Raw genomic sequence first — 12467 nt, 5'->3', positions numbered from 1 at the left:
CTTAAGGTCTTTAAACACTACTTTGCATTTTTAATTCTTGATTTTGAAACGTTACATTTGATTGAATTGATTTTTACTTATATTGCTTTGTTTTAATTTAATGTTGATAATTGTTGCCATTCAACATAGATATATTTATTTGCAACTGTAATACTTTGCTTTGCTACCTGACACTATGTCTTTTTCTCCAAATCGTTCAATGTGTTGCTCTGTGTTATGTATAAACAGCATTTTGCAACTTGAAAAGTGCACTGAAAAAGATGCAACAATATTACGTATAAATAAAAAATATTATGTTCAACTTTTGCTTTCAGGTAAACTAATGATCGTTAAAGTCAGTTTTTTTCAGTGTGATTAACATTTTTCTTTTGTTTTCTTTGCAACCACATCATTCTAGCAAGCACATGCAATGTTTGAATAAAACTCACACATTTGGAATGAATACATTCAGTAATGGCATAATGTCTAGCAGTGTAATCCCAACCACTGAAGAGTAAACGTAGCCCTGTCTGCCTCTCTGCAGTAAACAGCAGCTTACAGTCTGCAGATCAGGCTGTTTACATGGAAGTGGATCTGGATCTCACTAAGCCGCTTGTCCTGAAGTCTAAACAGGTGAAATCCTCCAAAAGACGGCCGATCATTGGGTGACAGTTCCCTGTCTGTCACCACTCAGGCTGAGCAGAGTAAACAAACAGGAGTGTGTGTGTGTGTGTGTGTGTGTGTGTGTGTGTGTGTGTGTGAGAGAGATGACTCATCAGTTCTGGGCTCTGTGGCTCTGCGTGCCTCCGTCTGCTGAACATCCGCTCCCCTGAAGGCCCTCAGCACCGCAGGCATACTTCAGCAATTACCTCCTCCCACACACTGTCAGTCACATGGGCCGTAATAACAGGCTGTCGCACTGTCCCACTGCACGCACACACACACACACACACACACACACACACACACACACACACACACACACACACACACACACACACACACACACACACACACACACACACACACACACACACACACACACACACACACACACACACACACACACACACACACCTCCTGAATCTGATTAAAGGGGTTGCACACAGTGATGTTTTTTTATGAAACCCACTATAGAATTACGTATACCCACCCAAAAAGATAAACAATTATCATAACTGCAAAGTAGAAAGGTTGAACTGTTTTGGACTCAAACAAAATTACTTGGTTATGTTTATGTTCTATTTTTATTTTTATTTTGAATTCTGGTGCAATGCCTTGTTAACGTGCAGCTCTAACCAAACAGTATCCCAATTTGGGATCAATCTAAACCAACCCCAATGCAGACTTTGATTAGAAATGTAAGTTGGTGTATACAACTGAGAATTGTTGTATAGGGAAATCATTTTTAGGGGGCCAGGTTGAAATGATTCTGTGGTAGTGACCAACCAACAGAGCAACCCAGTCTCACGGCATTTCGTGTTATAGTCACAACATGTAATCTATTGATTCGTGTTCACCAACACGATTTCCCCCTTTTTGTCGTGTCACACAGAACGATTTTAAAAGCAATGTATTTCTATTGGTAGTATGCTTCGTGCCTGCACCACGTCTTTTTGTCCGGTCGGGTCTTGGAAGACCGGAAGCTGTGTGGTTCATAAAAACATCTTCTTACTCAATATCAAGCCACGATTATTGTTTTTATTTTAAATCGTATAATGTCGGACTTTTTTTGCCGTACGTGAGGAAAAGAAATGGGGCTCAGGGCCTCAGAATACTGAAATCTGTATTTTTTAAATATTTTTTTCCTTCTAATTTGTTATTCTTTTCAAAATAACACACTGTTATTTACTCAACAATAACACACAATTATCCTTGTTTTTATTTATTTGTTGAATTCTATCATCTCTGGCTTTTTTGGCGTCCGTCAGGAACTGAATTTCAAAATAAAATAACTGGAAACAGATACACACCCACTGAACTGATTACCCAAGATCCTCAGCTATGGTTTAAGCTCGGTGATTGGATTGTCTAGCCGCAATGCACGTTGGGATATGGTGTTAATGCAATATGAAATCCGAAAAACATTTAAAAAAAAAGAAGAAAATAATACTTTAATCCGAGTGTACTTGCTTTTCTCTTTGGAGGTTATCACATAACGGCATTGTAATACACGGTTCGGCTGCATTAAATATTACACATCTGCCGTAGTTCTTTATTTATAGAGCCCTGATGAGAAGACTTCTAGACAAACAGGAATAACTGCCACCGAAACTGAATACGTGACGTGGATCATAAATATATCAGCAATTAAACAACATCTTAGATTTCTCTTCACACAATACGTCTCCTTGCAGTATCAACACTAATTCGGCTGACTTTTATATTTGATCCAATTGGTAGATATATTTACACAATAACGGTGCACAGCTGATAGAAAGGGACTTGTAGTTTTAAAAGATATTACTGATTTTCTTTGAATTAAAGAATGTAAATAAAATAATATAGCAATATCCTGTACAATTATGTGAAAACTACACATCTTCAGATGTTATACATAGTGTCCTACACTAATAATACAAAGTTATTATGGAATTCTATGCTGTGTGTGCCTTGTGTGCACCGCCTAGTGGTTAAAGCACGTTATTGAATTATTCTTTTATGTTATATTTGATGAAAAAAATATTAAAGGGCCCATGTCATGGCCATTTCCACTGATCATAATTCCATTGTTGAGGTCTACTAAAATAGATTTATACTGTGCATTTGTCCAAACTCACATTGGTTTCTCATACAGCATCTCTGTAAACTACGTGTATTCACTGAATTTCACTCTCTGCCTTTAACGGCTCGTTGTAGCTCCAATAGCTCCAGCCCCCACCCTCCCTGTGAGCACAGTGTGCTCTGATTGGTCGGGACGTTGTGAATCGCGCTGAGCTCCGTGGAGGTGTTGTTTCCTTGTTTAGGATACATAGCGAAACACAGCCAAACTCATCCTGAGCACACACAAAGTCACAGCCGAAGTAAAAACAATAAGTGTGGCTTGATATTGAGTAAGAAAAAGGTTGATAAACGCTGTGAGAATGGGTCTGCAGAGAGAATCCCAACTGTCTGTTATCAGCCTGCAGCCAGGGAGGAGAAATCAGCTGAGCTGCCTGTGTGTGAGGAAGTCCGTGGATTAGTCAATTTGGACCAATCAGCGGGGGCTTAACGTAACGGCTCCGCAGACGTAACGTAACGGCTCCACGGATTGGTCCATTTCGTTCCGGGTACGGCTTGACATCATGCCGTACCTGGAACGAAATGGAAGAATCAAATGGACAATGACGTATCTCCAACGAGGCGTTTTGGGGAGGTATTTTCTGTGTTAGAGTTTTACTCGCTACAGGGTGTACTTTGAGGGTTTGTGACTCTGCACACGGTTTACATGCATAAAAACCTTCATAACACACAAGGGGACGGGTAATAACCGGAAAAGCATGACATGGGCCCTTTAAGAGTTAATACAAAATAGGGAAAGTAGAAGGTCAATGATAGAAATATAGAATATAAAAAATCAAGAAGATACTGTAAATGGTATCTAGAATAAAACAGTTTAGTGCCGGATGTACAAAGATATTAATATGAGGATGTGCAAAACAGACAAACTAATTAACCTTTATTCAAACATTAAAGAATACTTTAGGTTAAGTTCTTCTTTTAAATAAGAAAAAAGCTTTGGGGGTATCTACAGATAAATATTAAGCCTGACAAAGTACTTAACGTCTAATATATTGCTTTCCCTCAATGTTAACTATGTTGAAGCACTTATTTTAACTGATATTATACATATTAATTATACTCTTATGTATGTAGATAGTATAAGAAATGTACAGAATATGACAGTTTAATGGTGGAGGTACACACATATTGATAGATGTCTTGTAATGCACTGTTGAGGAACCTGTGACCCAAGTTTTTCATTCATTGCATAACTTCAACGTTTGTGTATGATATGTCAATAAACCTTTGAAAATCTTGAAATCTTGAAAGGGATGTGCAAAATAGCCATTATATACAGTTTTTAATTAACTATTAGTAGAGAATAACGAGTAATGAATATACTTTATAGGGATCTGCAGATAAATGTTTAGTCTTCTCAAGCAGCAACTATCAAATATCTCTCCTGATTGTTGGCACTTGACAATCACCTTCCCTGAATTTTACTCAGGTGTAACTAAAGTCTGATTTAAGGGTTGTTTATATTTCACATCATTAATCAGAATCTGCAAAGTAACTAAAATAATGGTCCCGTTCGAGTCCAGTTTTGGATAATCTGCCGTGGTTTCGTTCGATTTCAAATGCTGTTTGACGCTCGGCGTAACCTTGGCGAACTGCCACTCCAACATCCAATCCCAGAGCTTGAAGATTAATCACAGGGTTTTCAAGCAAAGGGACTGTAGTCCCAAACGATAGCTGAGGTTTATGGGTAGTGTAGTGTCTTTGGCCATCCTAAACTCCGAAATGTTTCTCGGATTTCATATCGCATTAACACCATATCCCAACGTGCATTGCGGCTAAAACACCCAATCACCGAGCTTAAAGCTGAGGATCTTGGGTAATCAGTTCAGTGGGGTTGCGGTCGAAAAGTCCAAAAATCAGCTCCTAACGTCTATCCCTATCGTCTATCCCTTGACCTCTGTGTGAAACGTCACAGGGTTAAGGGATAGTGGATAGGAGAATTCAAAAGGACTTGAGAAGAGACTGCGGTACTTTAGAGCAGTGCTTCTCAAACTTTTTTCAGTAATGTACCCCCTTTGAAACATTTTCTCAGCCAAGTACCCCCTGACCGACCCCGAACATTTTTGATAGAAAAAGCCTATATAAATCATTACAATATAGTTGCGTGAAGTGCGCTGCTCGGCTGCGCACCGCGTCTCAGTTGCTCCGTCCGTCTTGTGTTTTGGTTTTTGTTTGTTTTGTGCTAATTCTTGTCTAAACGTTGTTTGTCTGTATGAAACATCCTTTTTGAGAGACCATGCTTTTGATCCTGTGGATTACTTTTGCCTTCTGCGGACCATATCTGGCCATACAACTTTTCAAAACACACCTGAGCCACAACACGAACAGGTATGGCGAGGAGCCCCGGTCTCTACGCTGCTACAGCCGCGAGGCTATGCTGGAGCTACAATGCGATCGGCCTCCTACGAATACACCAAGCCACCTGTGCTCTTCGTTATTGGATGACATCCCTCGGGAGCTGCTTAGAAACATCAGGAAAAAGAGACGAGGAAGGATGGGAGGCGTTCGGAATCGCCTACGGCGGAGATTCAGCCGGCCACCACTTCCATCCATCATTCTGACAAATCTGCGCTCATTGAGCAACAAAGTGCACACACTAAGGATATACACAAGGTACTGTCATGAATTTCGTGAGGCCTCTTTACTATGTTTCACGGAAAGTTGGCTACAATCTACAATGCCTGAATCTCTCTTTGAAGTACCCGGATTCATCCTTGTTCGAGCAGACAGGGATGCAAACTCGGGGAAAACCAGAGGAGGCGGTATTTGTGTGTATATTAATGATCTGTGGTGCCGATCATACTCAGTAAAATGTAAAACCTGTGATCCCAACGTAGAAATTCTCGGCATGACGTTAAGACCCTTCTATCTGCCTAGAGAATTCGGGTGTATTTTACTGTTTGTTGTTTACGTGCCTCCCAGCGGCAGAGCGGCACTGGCGGCCGGCTCCATCGCTGACTGTGTTCACGAGCTGCAACTCAGCCACCCCGATGCACCGGCAATAGTGCTCGGGGACATGAAGCAATGTCGCCTGGAGACTGTGTTACCTGGGTTCCAACAGTATGTTAAGGATCACACCAGAAAACACAATATCCTGGACAAATGCTTCGTAAATGTTAAAGGAGCCTATGTGACTAAATGGAGACCACCAATACTGAACTCTGATCATAATGTTGTGAATATCATACCAGTGTATAAGACCAAACTGAAGAGAAGTAAACCGGAAAAGAAAGTAATAAGGACATGGACAAATGAAAGTAGGGAACAGTTGAAAGCCTGTTTGGATTGGACAGATTGGGACATTTTTCAGGAAGGTTCACTAGATGAAATAACTACTGTTACCAATGACTATATCAACTTCTGTGTAGAACTAGTTGTTCCCACTAAAGAAATACAAATCTATCCAAATAATAAATCATATGTGACTAAGGACATTAAAACCGTTATAAATACCAGGAAAATAGCTTTCAAAAACAAAGACTATGGAGCACTTAAACAGACAGAGAAAGAACTGAAAGTCAAATTGAGGGAATCAAAACTGGCACACAGAGAGCTTTTGGAAAATGCTTTAAAAGCCAAAACCCCCCAAAAGGTATGGGACACCATGAAAACCATGACAGGAATGTCATCCTCAGCTAAACCTATTGTGATGAACAATGAATTTTGTTTTGCTAACGAACTAAACACGTTCTTTACCCGTTTCGAGTCACTGGATAATTCTGCAAGTGCACTGAAATGCTCGAAACCATAATACCTGCTTCCTCTGACAAAATTACCATCAGTGTTGAAGAGGTCAGAAAAACATTTCAGTACACCAACACCAAGAAAGCGGCTGGGCCAGATGGGTCCCAGCGGTTTCTGCTGAAAAACGTTGCTACTGAGCTGGCTCCAGTGTGGCAACCCATCTTTCAGGCTTCTATTGACACGCACACTAGAAAGATTTCTGCTCTGATTTCTTATCAGTACAACACAAGACAAACTTGATCCATACCAATTTGCCTATAAACAAGGGTGTGGTACGGAAGATGCTGTGGCCACTTTGGTTCACATCATCACTAAACATTTAGATAAACGTAACACCTATGCAAGAGCCCTCTTCCTAGACTTCTCATCAGCATTCAACACAATACAAACCGACATCTTGGTGTCAAAAATGGCCAAAATGGAAGTAAATCCATACCTGATTTACTGGTATGCTGCTTTCCTCACTAGTAGAGAGCAACTTGTGAAGGTTAACAAAACCCTGTCATCTGCCATCACAACCAATGTAGGTGCCCCCCAGGGCTGCGTGAGTTCAGCTGTGCTCTTTACTCTCTACACTGATGATTGTCGTACCAACACACCAAATCAAGTCATCATTAAGTACTCTGATGATACTGCAATAATATCTCTGCTCAGTAACACAGACGACCCTGCGCTGCACCAACAGGCTGTAAATCAGGTGGTCGAGCGGACTGATAGCAATGCTCTTGAGATCAACACCAAGAAAACTGAGGAAATCATTTTTGGCTCACCATCTGACTCCCATAAAGTCCCCATTGTCATCCATACAGATGAAATCAAGCAGGGAGTTTCATACAAATACTTGGGTGTAATGATTGACCATCTGCTGTCATGGAAGGATCACATTGAATATCTGTGCAAAAGGACAAAACAAAGAATTTATTAGGTCTTTTGGGGCGAGCAGAGACATTCTTCTGTTGTTCTTTACATCTGTGATCATGTCCATTCTACAGTACTGCACTACTACCTGGTACAAATGTGTGTCAGCAGCTTTCAAATCAAAACTGCTCCATCTGTTAAAAATCTGCTCAAAGATTGTTGGTCAACCCTGTCAGAGACTCTATGACTCAGCCTAGTGAGGCTGTCCAACAACATCATCTCTGACCCAAAGCATGTTCTGAACAGTGAATATGAACTGCTACCATCTAATCGGAGATACAGGGTCCCACGATTCAATAAGGTCAGACTGAAGCACTCCTTTGTGCATCAGTCAATCCTCTCAGTAAATACAGAGCTGATCCCAGATCAAATGCACACTGAAGGGTCTTTGAGCATGTTTTCTCTCACTGATTGTGCTGTTATGTTAAATGTTTGTTGTTTGTGTTTCATGTATTTTTGTCTGGATATTTGTCTGTTGATGTTGGACATGGAGCTGCTGTGTTGTGGAGGCTTTTCGCATCATCTCTTGTGAGGATCTGTACTCAGCAAGTTTTCTCTTGAAAAACTCCGGTGGCTTACCAACATGACACACGTGTTTGGTGTTGAGATGTCTCTGGAGGTGCGCTGGTTTCATTGAGCTGTTGGCTAGTTTCTCCCCACATAAAAAACACAATGCCTGCCTGCGGGTTGCCGTTTGTTGACGTTAATCCCATCAAAGCATACGCCTCCTGATATTGACGGCATTTTGTTGGCTCAATTTTGGCTTTCTTTTTTTCTCCGTTGTCCACGTTCCCTGCTGTAGTGTTGCTACGTTTTAACCATTTCAATGTCTAATTGTTATAATCTAATATTGCAACTGGCTTTCCGCTCAGCGTGGTTCCGGGCTAGAGCCTGATTTAGCTCTGGTTCTTCCTGTTTCCACCGCAGCGGAGCCGGCTCTCAGTACCGAAACCCGGTTCTTAGCTAGCCCCAATCGGCTGACCGGCAAGAACCAATACTTCACGCTTACGTCGGAGGGGGGTGAGATTAACCTGAGCAATAACAGTTAATGGCGAGTACGGCAAGTTGTAACAAGCAGCAGCGCTGAGCAAAGTGACTAGAACGCAACCACACACTTGTAAAAACAGAAAAAACAGTTAAGCACCAGAAAAGCACCAGAACGGATCTTGAACCCTTGGTGGTTCTAGGAATATTTTATATACAATTGTGTTTTCTATTTAACTTATTGTACTATGATTATTTTTGTAATCATGCATGGTATTTTTTTAATTAACCTTTTTTTTTCTCACGTACCCCCTGCAGTACCCCAACGTACCCCCATTTTAGAATCACTGCTTTAGAGAATCCGACTGCACTTTCATTATCCGACGTGTTTATGATGCGCCAGCGGACGTCATAAATGTGCGTACAGTACAGTTTTCTATACAGCGGACAACATGGATGTTAATAAGAACGAGGGACTACTGTAACTCATCTAGAGACTCTGCAGCGTGCTCTGATGCTGTTGTTTTATGCTTTATGAACGGGGACAACAGAGAAACATATTCTTCATGACCAAAGTTGGAATTGAAATAAAAAAGGAAAGGAAACTTATGCTCGTCACCTCGGTCCACATTAATACAAATGATCCCAATACGTATGATTGTATGAAAAGATCTTAAAATCAATACAAATGTATTTATTATAAACGTTAGTCCTTAACATCTATCACTGTGTATATCACCATTCAAACATATTTTAAAAGTTGAACAAACCCCACACAGCTCAGTAAAGACTGTGAAATGTTGACTTTATTTGATCATTTCAGTCAAAACTAACGTTCATATTTCTCTTTTTTGATTATAATACTGATGAACGTTCAAAACAAAGCACTTTGGCAACTTACCACATACGTTTTAAAAAAGCTAATAAGCACCGTAACTTTCATGATATCATTTCTCGGTCATAATCGGTTGTTTCCGTGAACGGCCGAATGTTGTGTGACGGCAAATGCTGCGGCTGCAAGGCATTGTGGGGCAGCATTTTCTCCTCTCCCTTCATAAAGGGAGGTCCAGTGGTTCCTAAGCTAAAGGAGGTTATAAAGGAAGTTTGAAACCTCCTTTCCTATCATCTATTCTAGACTCAGAGAATTCGAACGGCACTTATCATGGCTGCCACTGAGGGACTTCCGGGTCATTTCACTCCGTTAGGAAGGTTCCTAAGCTAAATGGACTATTCGACCGCAACCTGGGTGTGTATCGCAATGATGCTCGAAATGTCCCTTATAGGCCTACGTCTGTTTCCTGTTACTTTATTTTGAAATTCAGTTCCTGACGGATGCCAAAACAGCCTGAGATTATAGAATTAATCAAATACATAAAAACAAGGATAAATGTGTGTTATTGTTGAGTAAATAACAGTGTGTTATTTAGAAAAGAATAACAAATTAGAAGGAAAAAAAGATTTAAAAAATACAGATTTCAGTATTCTGAGGCCCTGAGCCATTTCTTTTCCTCGCGGACGGCAAAAAGTCAGACATTATACGATTTAAAATAAAAACAATAATCGTGGCTTGATATTGAGTAAGAAAATGTTTTTATGAACCACACAGCTTCCGGTCTTCCAAGACCCGACCGGACAAAAAGACGTGGTGCAGGCACGAAACATACTACCAATAGAAATACAATGCTTTAAAATCGTTCTGTGTGACACGAAAAAAAGGGGGAAATCGTGTTGGTGAACACGAATCAATAGATTAAATGTCGTGACTATAACACGAAATGCCGTGATATTTACAACTCTGCAGTTTCCACAGCTCCACGGAGCTTTTAGCTTCTTGAAACTCATTATTGTTGATGTATTTCTGGGCCAGACAACTCTGCTTTCGACAATTTTGTTCCAAGTTTAAAACAGAGTAAATATTAGACATTGATCAGGTGGACACACATGCTAATGCTAATGCTGCTCTGTGTCTGCTGGACGTGTAAATAACAGTAGCGGCCGTGCATTTCACACCTAGGCCTTCAGTAGTTTCCCAACTGAATAAATCCAACTCTTGTCAATGTCAGGTATAATTACTGTTATGTCAAAGCAAAATGTATCCACGTCTGAAATATGTATCATATAGGGCCGTCAGCGGGCCGTTGACGGCCGGCCGGCACCGCCCTTAATTTTTTTAAACGGCATCATGTAAGTTGCGCTGACAGGCGACAGAGGTCCACAGTTGCCCCGCAGCGAGGCTCCCCCCCGCCCTCCCGTAGACAGTTCACGAGCTCAGTCACTTCATAACACCAAAGATGGATCGCGGTAAACGCTCTAAAGTGAGGCTCCACTACACATTACATTATTACATTGCATTTAGCTGACGCTTTTATCCAAAGCGACTTACAATAAGTGCATTCGACCAGGAAGATACAAACTTGAAGAAAACAGAATCATATAAGTACATCAGGTTTCATAGAGCTAAAACATTTCAAGTGCTACTCAACTGGCTTTAGATAAGCCAGTCCTTTATTAGTATATAAGTGCTTTGTTAGTAATTCTTTGTTAGTAATTCTATTGCTCGAAGTGGAGTCGAAAGAGATGTGTTTTCAGTCTGCGCCGGAATATGTGTAAGCTTTCTGCTGTCCTGATGTCAATGGGGAGCTCATTCCACCATTTTGGAGCCAGGATAGCAAACCCACGTGTTTTTGCTGATGGGAACTTGGGTCCCCCTCGCAGTGCTGGTGCAGCGAGCCGTTTGGCTGATGCCGAGCGGAGTGCACGTGCTGGGGTGTACAGTTTAACCATGTCCTGGATGTAGGAAGGGCCAGATCCATTCACAGCATGGTACGCAAGTACCAGTGTCTTGAAGTGGATTCTAGCAGTTACTGGAAGCCAGTGAAGGGAGCGGAGGAGCGGCGTGGTGTGGGAACATTTAGGAAGGACGAGCCGCTGCATTCTGGATGAGCTGCAGAGGTCGGATGGCACATGCAGGTAGACCAGCCAGGAGGGAGTTTGCAGTAGTCTAGGCGTGAGATGACGAGAGCCTGGGCCAGAATTTGCGTCGTTTCTGGGTCAGGAGGGGACGTATCTGTCAGGGTGAGTGAAGCAGGCAGGACCCAAATGCAGATTTCACAGAAAATACCTTTATTTAAAGGTTAAATAGTACAAACAGAACACTTCCCTGTGAACACAGTCAAAGACAAACAAGGATCTAACAATGACAGACAGAAAAACCAGAACTTAAATACACACAAGACTAATCAAAGAAACAAGAGACAGGTGAGGAGGGAGGAGAAAACACAGGGGCACCAGGTGAACACAATCGGGTAATCAGGCAGGAGGGAACACAGAGGGTGTTTCTCAATCGCGAGTAAAGCTGCTGCAGAGCCACTATTTCAAGCATACTACGTCATCGAGTGCCGCCGAAGTACTGTTCCAATCTCCAGCATACTTGGAAATCTACCGAGCCCGGCGTACTCCGTTTGGAGAAATTTCGAGGCTGCACATGAGTAGACTTCGCGGCCTTAAAATCCCCACAATGCTTTGCGCACGGACCAATTTCCCCAAATCTGTGGCGGAAGATGTAAGGCGGGGCCTCTCATATGACGCACACCTGCACACTTGCTAGCCTGTTCCACTCTTTGTTTTCCGAATGCCAGGAAGTATTCTTGACTCGCTTCTGAAGCAAGATGCTCGGCAGACATGTGCTACCAAGCAAGCGTACTCGAGATTGAGAAACACCCACAGGCTGCGTCTCAGGTCGACTATTTTCATTTCCTCGGTCCTCGGTCCTCGGTCCTCGGTATCACCGGAAGTTGATTTGTCTGCGCCATCTTGAGTAGCGTCCCATGGCTCTTATTTCTGCCGGAGGACCGAGGATCGAGGAGCGAGGAGCGATAATGGAGGAGCGATAACCGAGGAACCACCAGACCATCCTCCGATGAAATCCTCAGATACTCGCTCCGCCCCCTTACTGTGTATCGCTCACTGATTGGACGATGCAGCGCATGCACTGATCTGATGCTTCTTTGACATGAGAGCAGAGTTTTCCCAGCGGAGTAGTGAAGAAAACACATGAAACT

Source organism: Trematomus bernacchii, unplaced genomic scaffold, assembly GCF_902827165.1.
Source record: "Trematomus bernacchii unplaced genomic scaffold, fTreBer1.1, whole genome shotgun sequence".
In the NCBI taxonomy this organism is placed as follows: Eukaryota; Metazoa; Chordata; class Actinopteri; order Perciformes; family Nototheniidae; genus Trematomus; species Trematomus bernacchii.
Note: the sequence above shows the minus strand (reverse complement) of the source record.